General features: G+C 40.1%; 1 protein-coding gene across 9 annotated transcripts in view; it reads left to right on the forward strand.

Moving 5' to 3' along the window:
- Fam172a (family with sequence similarity 172 member A) overlaps positions 1-13,293 on the forward strand; it is a 430,744-nt gene that overhangs the window by 33,070 nt on the left and 384,381 nt on the right. The gene's annotated exons all lie outside the window — the stretch shown is intronic.

Here is a 13,293-nt window from a genome sequence, read left to right on the forward strand (position 1 = left end):
ACAAACACTTTCAAGACTTATCATTCAAGATCAGTATCTTTACCATATTTTGCCGAGTGGAGTGCTACATAATCTGGCCTTCCTGTCTTCTGTTATTATGTTAACTGGGACTGAGGATATTTTGTGCAAGCCATTCCATATTAATACCTCACAAGGAATTTTTCTCAGTGTTGGGGAATTCTGAGTTTTAGATGTTTCTTTGTGTTTCAATTCTACTGTCTAATATAATTTTATCTCTAGAGGAAGTTTATCACCCAGTTTGTATGTCTGCTGTTATGCTTAAAATTTTAAATGTCTCCCACAGCTCATGTTGTTGTTTTGAAGACTTTGGAGCCTTTAGGAGGCAGGCTCTTCTGGTGGAAGAAGGTCACTAAGGATGGTATTAAGTGCTGTTCCTACTCCTGGTTATGGCTTACTCTTATTTCTCTGCTCGGCTTCTGTGTGAATAGCTCACTCTCATGGTGGACTGGGCCGTTCCTCTGTGCCTTCCTGACTGTGATGGGCTGAAATTTCCTAAAACTATGAGCCCAAACACTCCTTTCTTCCTGAGGTTTCTGTCAGGTATTTGGTCATAGCAGTGAGTGCAGCTATCTTGGCCTGTCTTTTACAAAGACAGTCTCAGGCAGATGTGGAATAAAGCAGCATGTTTTCTAGCTCACTTTCCATCATCTTGATCTCTTCTTTAGAGGGGATGGTCCAGGGAGTAGTGGAACTAGTGCTTACCTACAGAAAACAAAATGACCAAGGTGATTTTTGACTTGAGTTTTCAGAGAGTCTTCTCAGCCAGAAAGGAGTGATGGCTTGGATTAGGTTTGCAACAAGGGGATAATAAACAATTCATACACTGATGTTAAGAGGCAACATAATTTGCTGCCATATGTAGATATGAAATTATTCCTACAGAAATAATATTTAATGTTGTAGTCCTAGTTGAGATCACCTGGGATAATAGTGGGGCTAGAAAAGAGAGGTCTAAGGACTTACCCTGGGCAGCTTAACCTTTAGAGCCACCCAGAAGAGGAGTGACTAGATCTTACCTAGATGGTTATGTTGGGCTTCCATCTAAATAGATTGTGTTCCTATCTTCCTTGATGTGAACATTTGATTTTCAAAGTTGTGGCTCTAAATTGTAATCTCCCAGGCAGTGTATGAGCACAGGTTGATTTGAGGGGGGCAGTATCATAATGTTAAAGGAGCAGAGGTAGACCGTGGAGATAGAACTATCTGGATTCTAATTTAGACTTTTCCTTTTGCCCAACAATAGGAATAACAATGTTTATTATATATAGGATTATGCAGAGTAATGATAGCTTCATATTGGTGATACAGTTTACCTTAGGACAACATGGTTTTGAACCTCGGTTGCTTTATTTATATGTTAGGTTTTTGTTTTGTTATTTGAGACAATTTGAAAATCTTTTCAGAGATTATGTATAATGATAGAAACATTTTTTAAAAGTTAGGTTTATCATAATTGCACAGAATATATTTTGATAATTTACTTTATCATTTACTTCCATAAAATATATCAAAATATGTTATCAAATATTGAAATTTATCAGAACCTATGCATGTAAGTACAGGGTATACATGGTACGAGTTTGTATCAAGAAAAATGTAAACAAGTACAGACACGTAAATCATGTCATAAAATTCGCTATTGTTCCCACTGTACTACCACAAAAGTTTTGTTTATACTGTACTGTTACCATTGTGATGAATTCAAGTGTTTCAAGTGTCTACTTACAATGCCTTGTAATTTAGCTCATCTCGGTGGTCTGTTGGGTTTCAGTATATTTTGTAAGTTTTTAGGCGTGATTCTCAGTGTTTCCTGAATGCTTTTCAATGCATGTAATACATATAACACAGATAAGATAGGTTACCACCATGGACAGTGGCACAGGCAGTAGCCCATGCAGGCCAATCTCCACATTGTCAGCATTTGGAACATGTAGGTCACATAAACAAGATTTGGGGAATAGCAAAATGATTCAATGTAAGAAACCCATATGCTTTAATAGAAAAGAGTGATATCAAAAAGGTATATTTATGCATCATATTGTTGTAAAGAATAATGTCTGGAAGTACCTTTACAGTGTAGGATGTAGAGAGCTTGTGATTTTATCAAAAAAAAAAAAAAAAGTATAGAGGCCACAAATGTTCCATGCTCTGAAGGAGTTCCAGTGGGGCAGTCGATAAGTAGTAAGCTGTGACAGTTATAGATGTGGTGCCTGCCATAGAGGAGCCATTTATAGAATTAGCAGAGTGGGAGAACTAGGGAAACAAAGGCATCCAAGAATGCCTTGGAGGCTCATCTCAGATGATGCTTGTTCGATTTCAGACCAGGGTCCCACTTATGAAAGTCAGTGGCCAGCATCAGTGTCATCACAGTTTCACTTTAAGGCATGTGGTTTTGTGTGTGTAGTATATATGTATGTTCATGTAGGTGTGTGCATGTATGGAGGCCAAAGGTTGATGTTGAATATTCTGTACAATTACTCTACACCTAGGTTTTTTCAAGACAAGGTCCTTCACTGAATTTGGAACTTTTTGATTCATTGGGCTGGTGGCAAATGAAGCTTGGCTGGTGTCTCTGTCCCCAGTGCTGCAATCCAGATGTGTGTGTGAACCTGAGTCCTCCCTCACACTGCTACGTCAAGCACTTTAACAAGGGAACTCTCTCCCTAGACCTGTTTTCCTGAGTTTTTAAAAAATAGAGAACACCAAAACAAATACAGTCAGTCAGTCCATCCATTTAGACTTTGTCCCTTCAGGCTGAGCAGGGTAGGGCTGAGTGAAAACTTGCCATGCAGCCCTCAAGTCTTGGAACAAGAAATGAATACGGTTCTAGGAATCAGAAATGAACTGATGATTGGTGTTGAAGACTTCAGTGCTTTTTTATTTTGTGCAATGACTTAATTAAAATGTCTGTTGTTATCTGTACAGCATGGAGTTTTTATTATTTTGACCCAAAGATGTCTCCTTTTAGCAATGATGATGATGATTTTTTAAAATCTCTTTTTGTTTTGAGCCTGGTTTATTATCAATGTCTTTAAAATATGAAAATTAGTTCATATCTGGGCAAGTTGATATTTTTTAAGAACTGCTTTTCTTTTTAAGATAGAATCTTAATTCTCAGTCAGGCTGTCCTTAAACTTGCTATGTCACTATGGATGCCCTTGATATTATACTTGATCTTATATAAAAGGTTGAGAAGCAATTAAGGATGACCCATGATACCTACTACCTCTACCTCCCCAGTGCTTGTATTAAAGGTAGTGTGTACCACTGTGCCCTGTTATTGTAGGTATTGTTTTATCTATCCATCCATCCATCCATCCATCCATCCATCCATCCATCCATCTATCTATCTATGATGGGTCCTACTAAGTTGCTCAGGGTTGGTTTAAACTCAATGTGTAGTTCAGGATAACCTAGAACTTGCTTCAGCTTGTTGAATGCTGGGATTATAGGTTTGTACCATCATCCCTGGCTAAGAACTTCCTTTTTAGTTAGTAAGGAAAATTTATAATTTGATTTTTTTCAAAAAAGCAAACAAATGGTAATTTCGTATTAACAATTTTTTTTTTTTTTTTTTTTTTTTTTTTGTGGAGTTGAGGATCGAACCCAGGACCTTGCGCTTGCTAGGCAAGCACTCTACCACTGAGCTAAATCCCCAACCTCGCATTAACAAATTTTAAATAATTAAAAAAAAAAAAGCTGTACTAAGATTTTCTACTGTGCTGGCAGATCGGTGCCCCCAAGACTCATGCTATTCAAGGCCTAACTGAATTAGAAAATAAATAAGGATATGCATTATAAGGTAAATTTTAGAGCAAACTTCAAAGCCTGCAAATCATCTATACCCCTAGAATAGAAAGCAGTTTTACTTTTGAATTTCTTCACTACCAGGCAGTGAACAGTGGATGGTGATCATTGTCTTGTTCATTGTAGGATATTAATCTTACATGGAAAGAATGCACACCTGAAGATAGTTTAATTTTTAATGAATGGAAGGTACTTGAGAATATGAAGTTTCTTAATTTTATAATGTATATAATGAACTATCATCTACACCCCCTACTTCCCCTTCAAATGTTCATGAACTCTTCCCCAGACCTCTCCCTCGTAACTTCCTCTCTTCATTGTAGTTGGAAGAATACCACCTGGCTGCATGGTCCCCCAGACCTCTCCCTCGTAACTTCCTCTCTTCATTGTAGTTGGAAGAATACCACCTGGCTGCATGGTCCTTCAGCTGCTTGTAAAATAATCATTCAGAGGCTTAATATTAATTACCAATTGCATGGCCTATGGCAGGATTCTCACTAGCTAGCTCTTATAACTTAACCCATTTCTGTTCATCTCTAAGTTGCCACATGGCCATGGCTTACAGGTACTTTCACATCTTGCTTCTCCTGGTGGTGGCTTGCAGTGTCTCTCCTTGGATTTTCTGCCTGCCTCTAAGCTGCCTTGCCATAGGCCAATGAAGCTTTATTTATCAACCAATCAGAGCAACACATATTACAGTATACAGAAAGACATTCCACAGCACTTAATTATGTTTGGTTTGTGACAGCCCACTAAATCTAATCAGTGCTGCCTATATGCACATGTATGTGCAGTTTGGAAAGCCCAGTAGCCACACCCTCAGAGAAAAATGATTCTCCCTCTCCTGATAGCTATCAACTGCCTATAGCTCCTCACTAGTGGGCTCGGCCTGGAGAATCATCTCCTTCTGTTCAGGAAATTTTGCTGGCTTGGTCTTATGTCAGTCTTGTGCAGGTAACCACAGCTGGTATGAGTTCATGTTTGTGAAAACCATGCCATGTCCAGAAGATGGCATTTCACAGTGCTCCTCTCTACCAGCTCTTACGTTTTTCTTCTGAGATGTTCCCAGAGCTTGGTGGCAGGTGGGTGATTGTGGAAGATAGACTGGATAACAGTGTAAATGTTTGAAAAAATTCAACAGAGTCTATGACTGGGATGAAAAGTGGTGGAGAAACCTGAAGATCTGGCAGAATACTCTGGAGGGAAAGTTTAACTTAAGGTCAGTGACATGCTTCAGAGGGCAGAGGCAGCTTTCTGTCAAGTGTTATGGCATGAAGTCAACTCCTGGGTTGGATATGGTAGAAGCAGAGAAGTCCTGAAAGTTGTCCTTTGACCTCCACATACTTGTGGCATCTCTTGCCCACCACGCAGGTGCACACATACACAGTATGGTCTCTGTGTGTGAAAGTCTAACTTAATTTACTGTAATATTGGCAGTAGTGAAGATGGTGAGTGATTGCTGTCATCAAAGGAAGGCTTTTGTTTTGTCATTGCTTGGGGATGGCAATGAAGATAGCTTTGTAGTGAATTCTTCACTTAAAGATTACGTTTTCCTTTTTCCAGTTTTATGGGATTATGGTTTGTCTCTCATCTATTATCCATTTGTTCAACTTCTTCTGGACTTCTGGAAATATGTTCTCTGACCGACCCTCTTTGTTTATGCGAATCAACTTTGGTTTACTCCTCCTCCACTCTTACTGCCAGAATGCCTGCACTTAGTGGTGATGCTTCCTGGACACTCGTAACATTACTGCTAATTTATTATCATTATTTATAATAACCTTGATTTAAATTCAATGACTTTACTTGCTGCTATTCTCAGCCTTATTGATGAAGACTTTGATCAAGAAATTTTTGTCGCCAGGCGGTGGTGGCACATGTCTTTAATCCCAGCACCCAGGAGGCAGAGGCAGGCGGATCCCTGTGAGTTTGAGGCCAGCCTGGGCTACAGAGTGAGTTCCAGGGCAGGTGCCAAAGCTACACAGAGAAACCCTGTCTCGAAAAACCTTAAAAAAAAAAAAAATTGTCTGCTAGTAGTCTTTACTCATTTATAATACTTTTTTTTTTTTTTTTACTTTTTAAAATTCTAATATAATTACATCATTTCCCCCTCTTTCATTTTTTTCCCCTCCGATTGCTTCCAAGCACACCTCCTGTGCTTGGTTAAATTCATGGCCTACTTTTTGTAGGGTCTGAGGAAACGCTGAATGAAGACCCCGGACTCAAATAGTCTGCAAGAACAAAGAACATTTAATATTCCAGCATGCATGGGTTGACACCTGTACAAAATAGCCACGACCCTGAGATAAGCGTCAGGCTCCTTTTAAACATAGCTAAGAGGAGTTTCAGGGTCAGTTAGGTCATCTTGAATATGATTGGTTAAAGAAGCAACAATTATATTAATATACTTTTATTATGGCTGAGGGTTAGTCTTATCACTTTTGTACACATCTGCACAAGCTGGGATGTGACTCAGAAGGGGCTGCTGGATTTGTCCTTGAGACACTGTGAGGCTGACTTAGACCCTCTTGTTCTCTCCCTCGACCCTGAATGTGAGGGTCTTATAGATAAATGGTCCTTTGTTGGCAAAGACACCTGTTTGTTCTCAGAGAACTGGAACCGAATTCAGTTGTGAAAGTGGGAGAGCTTAACCCCTTCATTTTCTTTTTTGTTTTACACACACACACACACACACACACACACACACACACACACACACACACCCCTAAATACATAAATACAGCCTATTCAGTCTGTGTCATGTTATCTGTGTGTATGTGATCCCAGGGCTGATCATTCCCAGTGATATATTTACTACACATTTTTGCACCATCTTATCAGGGATCATTGCAGAAGTAGAGGCAGAAAGATTCTAAGAGCCACAGGAAGTTTGCTGTGAGATTGTGTCTCCTAGAATTGTCAGAGAGGCTACATCTATGAGGATCTGCAAAATACCTGCCTCAACAAGACCCTGATGGGTGACATTGTCTACAAGACCCCAAAAAAGAAGGACATCAAGGAGCATGCTGACTTGGAAGGAACAAAGCTCCTGGGACCTCAACCCTAGACAAGAACTATGGGCTGGGAGTGGGAAAAATGGTGTTTTCCAGGGGAGTCCCTTGCCCCCAAGTTGGTTATCCAGTAAGCTTTTTAATGTGAGGCTGCATATTATGGATCCAAGTCAAGCAGATTTTTGCTAGTTTGGATTTGAAGTGTTCTCCTAAGCCCATGTGTCAAAGATTTGGTTTCCAGTTTTACATTATTGGAATATGGAAACATTAATAATAAGAGGCAGACCCTACAGGAAGGTTTTAGTCATTGTGTGGTGTTTCCAGAAGGAGATTGTAAGACTCAGGTCTCTTATTTGCTTCTTGCCAACCATGAGGAAAATAGCTTCTTCTGCTTTCTGCTTTTGCTTTGTATACTCTGCCCCCAGAGCACTGGGCCAACACTGTCAACTGAGACATTGGAACTGTGATCTAAAATAACCGTTTTCTCCTTTAAGTCATTTCAGATATTTTGTGATAGTACAGGATGTAGTTGGAGAGCTTCTTTCCAGCCCCTGCCAGGCCCTGTTAGTCCAACAACCCACTTATAAAACAAACACACAGATATTCATATTATGTAAACTGCTTGGCCATTAGCTCAGACCTACCATTGTCTAGCTCTTACTCTTATATTTAGCCCACTTCTATTAATCTATACTTTGCCACGTGGCTTATGGCTTACCAGTACCTTTTCTCTTTCTTGTCATGGCGGCCGCTCACAGTATCTCCCTGCCCCAGCCTTCACTTTACAGAATTCTCCTCCTCCTTGTTCCGCCTACCCTATCCTTCCTGCCTGGCTACTGGCCAATCAGCACTTTATTTTAACCAATCAGAGCAACACATTTGACATACAGAACATCCCACAGCACTTCTCCTTTTCTTTTTTTCAAAAAGCAAGGTTTTAACTTTTATATAGTAAAATTTTAGATAACAAAACAATTATCAAGCAAGAATTACAGTTACAGTATTAAAGAAGACATCCTATCTGTCTTATATTTGTGACTTACTAGTCATGGTCCAACTAGTCTAACAATGGCTGTCTACCAACAGAAAATCCCAGAATCTAGTAGTTGTTCCACGGGTCTGGAGACCTCAGCTGGTCTTCAGTATACACGAGAATCCCGAAGAAGTAGGTTCTAATGCCAGTGAAGGAGTGGACTTGACAGTGAGAGCAAGGGCTAGCAGGCAAAGCAAAATCTTCCTTCTTCAATGTCCCTATTATAGGTGGCCACCAGAGGATGTGGCCCACATTAAATGTTGACCTACCCACCTCAAAAGATCTGGATTAAAGGCGGGTCTTCCCACTTCAAATGTTTTAATTAAAAAAAAAAAATCTTTCACAGGGTTTTTAGTCAATTCCAGATGTAGTTCACAGGGGTGGCTCATGGGATGGTCAATAAGTAGAGTTGCTTATACACAGGCCTATTTATTTGGATCCCACAAGGTGGCAGGAGAGAACTACTTGAGAGAGTTGTCCTCTGACCCCTGCACACTTGCCTCTGTTGGTGTGCTCTCTTATACTTCCCTACCTTCCCAGAAGTCCTTTTTTCTTGTTCTCTCCCTTCCTACCTCCTTCCTGTCTCCCACACCAAGTACGTAAAAATTTAAAAAAAAAAAGTAACAGTTTATTTATTGCTTGTTTGTTTGTTTGTTTGTTTGACTCAGGGTCTCACTGTATAGCCCTGCTGGCTTGGATCTTATTATGTAAACCAGCTGCCCTTGAACTCACAAAGAGTTCCCCTGCCTCTGCTTCTGTTGGAATTAAAGGAGTGCACTATCATGTCCAGCTCACAAATGGATATCTTTGCAAGAGATTTCCTTCATTGAATTTTAGATTATTGTTATTGTGGTTGAAGACTTGGTTTATATGATTTCAATTCTTTAAAATTCATCGGGCTTATTTTATGGCCTGGAATATCAGCTTTTTTTTTTTTTTTTTGACTGTTTTTGTGCCTTTACAGAGGTATTGAATTACCCAAAGCATGCCTATTCATTAGATTGTGGTTCAGGTCTTGTCTAGGCAGCCATACTGTTGAGGTTTTGTGAATGAAGTTTTCCTGTCATTTCTGGGAGACATAATGTCATAGCAGTCTCTCTGGTCCTCTGGCTCTTAGAATCTCTTTGCCCCTTTTCCTGGACATTCCTTGAGCTGTAGGTGCAGGAGCTGTATTGCAGTTCTGTCCTTTATTGCTGGGCTCCACATGATCTATTGATCTTTGCATTATGGCCTGTTGTGGTGTTCTGTAAGAGAAGCCTCTTTGATGATGGATGAGAGCTACACTTATCTGTGGGTGTAAGGTTTAGAATGCAGTTGGGGCCGGGCGGTGGTGGCGCACGACTAATCCCAGCACTCTGGAGGCAGAGGCAGGCAGATCTCTGTGAGTTCGAGGTCAGCCTGGGCTACCAAGTGAGTTCCAGGAAAGGTGCAAAGCTACAAAGAGAAACCCTGTCTCGAAAAACCAAAAAAAAAAAAAAAAAAAAAAAAAAAACCCACAAAACAACAACAACAACAACAAAAAGAATGCAGTTGGGTCTAGGAAGGTGGAGGTAGTAAGTTCATGTCTAAGATTTATGACCCCACTAGCCCCAGGTAGTTGACTGAGTTCCCGGTGACTGCTGAGAGAGGGTAAATTAGCATTTCCCAGAGATGAGCTTCTTAATTGGCTATCCAGTACCAAGTGGTTAGCCATGAAATCCTGTGCACACAAGCCATACTAAGTGGCTCACATGTATTTATATATTTATGTATTGATATATGTAACCACAACAAGAAAGAGACAGGGAGTGAGAGAGTGGGATGGAAAGGGTTAGAGGGAGGGGCATAGGAGAGGTTGGAGGGAAGATAGGGAAAAATGTGTATTTTATTATATTTTAATTTAAAATTTAGTCAAAATAAATAATGAATACTTGAAGCATAAAAAGATGTTAAATGACTATTTAGTGGATTATGTAAAAGTAAATTAGGTCGAATTGATGCCTTTATCTGTTTTCTGTGTTCTAACTCTGCTCAGTAATATGGAAAGGTGGTGAAACCTCCAGCTTTCACTGTGGACTTTTGTCTTTCTAGTTGTTTAGTTCATTCTGCTTGTTTCTTTGAGCATTTTCACTTGGTACAGACACATTTAAGATTGTTACACACTTACCCTTCCTCATTATGACATACATCGTCTCTGGTTCTCTTATGTGCTTGGATTTTTACCTCCTTGGAGTGTGCCTTTTTAGTAGTAATATGGCAACTATAAATTAAATTTCGATTAGTGTTTATGTGTTACTGTTTCTAGTCCCTTTACTTTTAATTTTCTTTGTCTTTATGTATAGCTATCATATATGTAACTCTTGCATTTTGTTGTGAAATTGCTTTTTATTTGGGGTGTTTAGGACATTTATTTATGTGTCTGTAACTGTGTATATTATTTCCTTTTATTGTACTGGTGTACCATCTGTTCTCCATTTGGCTTGTGCTTTTTTTCCTGCTTTCACTTGACTTGCTCCTTCTTTTTTTTTTTTTTTTTTTATAGAAGAGTTGACTTTTAGAGCAATTTTAGAGTTATAAAAATTGAGGAACAATTTAGTCAAGGTTTTCCAGAGAAGCAAAAGGAATAGAATTATACCCACAGAGTTATGTGTCACTAAAAACCAGGAAATGTGTTGTTAGGCAGTTCCATGGTTTTGTGAACTTCAGAATGTATATAAACAAATCTTTATGGTATAGCCTACTCCATACTTGTTGTTTATGGTATGGGCTGGTACATATGGGGTCTGTATTTGAAGTGATATAGTGATGACTCAGTATGTATGTGTACATATATGTGCATATGTACATGTGTATTACATGGAGGGAAGTGAGGAGAATGAATTGGGGAGGGAGAGAGATTGGGAGAAGGGAACAGAATGAGAGTGTAGGGCAGCAGGGTAGCTTAAAGTTCAGGTAAAAGTGGATAATACAGTCTTGAATCTGAGTTCACAAGAAAGCCTTCAATTTATTGGATATAGTTCACTTACATTATTGATCCCAAATTAATGGATTAAAAGGATACATCTAACCAGGTGGCTGTGGCTCCCGCCTTTAATCCCAGCATTTGGGAGGCAGAGGTAGGTAGATCTCTGTGAGTTTAAGGCCAGCCTGGTCTATAAATCGAGTTCTAAGTCAGCCAGGGATGTTACACAGAGAAACCTTGTCATGAAAAATGAAAAAAACCCAAAAAGATACATCTAAAAATATCTTTATGGTAATGTTTAGAATAGTGTTTGATCAAACACCTGGCACTCATAGATTGACACATAAAATTAATTCTCATAAGCAGATAATAGAGTTGCCATGTCTAACATCTGTCTGGCACACAATTTTCCATATTATTAATGTCTGGCATTGTTTTTGCACACTTGTAGAATTTATGCATCAGTGGTCTACATTGTTAGAGTTCATGACATTACTGCAGTTTATTCTAATTTGTTTATTGTTGTTTTGCTATTGTTATTTTTACGGACAGTGGATTCTAGGGCCTTTTGAATTCTAGGCTAGTTTGTGCTGTATATCTAGCTAGGGTTTCCACAACTTTTATTGATTATTGTGCAGCCTGGGTTGTTCTTGAACTCCTGATCCTTCTGTCTCAAACTTCTGAGGCAGTGTGCCCAGATCCAAGGTATCATTAAATACTCTGTTGGCAAAATATTTTAGGGTTGGAGCAGAGAAGATCCAAAATAAGTGTGGTATGCCTAGTAACAATAGGAAAGGAAGATGGTCTCTTAAAATGGTTCAAAACCACGAAGATGCAGTCATGTCAAAGAGCATACTATTTAAGAAACCAAATAAATGTTGTGGTGTTGGATTGTTACTTATATGTAGTGATATTAACAAATGCTGGAATAGTTGTGAAAAGGGAGAAAGTAAGGCTGACGTAAACACAGAAAACTGACCAGTGATGTGTGCCAGTGTAGAGGATGACCAGTGATGTGTGCCCGTGTAGAGATGACCAGTGATGTGTGCCCGTGTAGAGATGACCAGTGATGTGTGCCCGTGTAGAGGATGATCAGTGATGCGTGCTAATGTAGAGGATGACCAGTGATGTGTGCCAGTGTAGAGATGACCAGTGATGTGTGCCCGTGTAGAGATGACCAGTGATGTGTGCCCGTGTAGAGATGACCAGTGATGTGTGCCCGTATAGAGATGACCAGTGATGTGTGCCCGTGTAGAGGATGACCAGTGATGTGTGCCCGTGTAGAGGATGACCAGTGATGTGTGCCAGTGTAGAGATGACCAGTGATGTGTGCCAGTGTAGAGATGACCAGTGATGTGTGCCAGTGTAGAGATGACCAGTGATGTGTGCCAGTGTAGAGATGACCAGTGATGTGTGCTAATGTAGAGGATGACCAGTGATGTGTGCCCGTGTAGAGATGACCAGTGATGTGTGCCCGTGTAGAGATGACCAGTGATGTGTGCCAGTGTAGAGGATGACCAGTGATGTGTGCCCGTGTAGAGATGACCAGTGATGTGTGCCAGTGTAGAGATGACCAGTGATGTGTGCCAGTGTAGAGATGACCAGTGATGTGTGCCAGTGTAGAGATGACCAGTGATGTGTGCTAATGTAGAGGATGACCAGTGATGTGTGCTAATGTAGAGGATGACTAGTGATGTGTGCCAGTGTAGAGGATGACCAGTGATGTGTGCCAGTGTAGAGATGACCAGTGATGTGTGCCAGTGTAGAGATGACCAGTGATGTGTGCCCGTGTAGAGATGACCAGTGATGTGTGCCCGTGTAGAGGATGATCAGTGATGTGTGCTAATGTAGAGGATGACCAGTGATGTGTGCCAGTGTTCCTTACTTCAGGAGATAGAACATGACTCTTTTGCTTTCACCTAAAAGTTGGTGGGATTCAGTCACTTCTAGAGACGGGCCATGTGAAGGAAAAACTGACACTGTAGAGGAGAAGCCTGGCAAACAGCACCTCATCCAGCTGATGAAGAGTCATATCATCAGTGATTCTATACATGTCATAGTCTCCTTGACATATGGTAGTGACTGTAGTCATCTCTGACAAAATACTTGAACAGTTTTAGTGCAGTGTTTTGGGGACGAACTGTGGTGATGTAACGTGCTGTCTTTAGGGGAAATTGGGCTAAGGGGAGACAGACACTCTGTACCATCTTTCAGGTTTTCCATCAATAGAAAATGATTCCAGAAACAAAGTTTGAATATTTGGCTTATTTTAGAAAGCAGCAGTTGGTTTTGTTTGATTTGAGACAAAAGTTTCCTTGAGTAGTCTTGGCTGGCCTAGAACTCACTATACAGACCAGGCTTGCCTCAGACTCCCTAGTACCTTCGTAGTGCAGGGATTAGAGGCATGCCCCACCACATTTGCCTGGTCACCTTTCTTGATTTGTGAAATTCAGTATTGAAAAGAATAGAAACAGTTTTAG

Source organism: Onychomys torridus, chromosome 15 (assembly GCF_903995425.1).
Source record: "Onychomys torridus chromosome 15, mOncTor1.1, whole genome shotgun sequence".
NCBI lineage: Eukaryota > Metazoa > Chordata > Mammalia > Rodentia > Cricetidae > Onychomys > Onychomys torridus.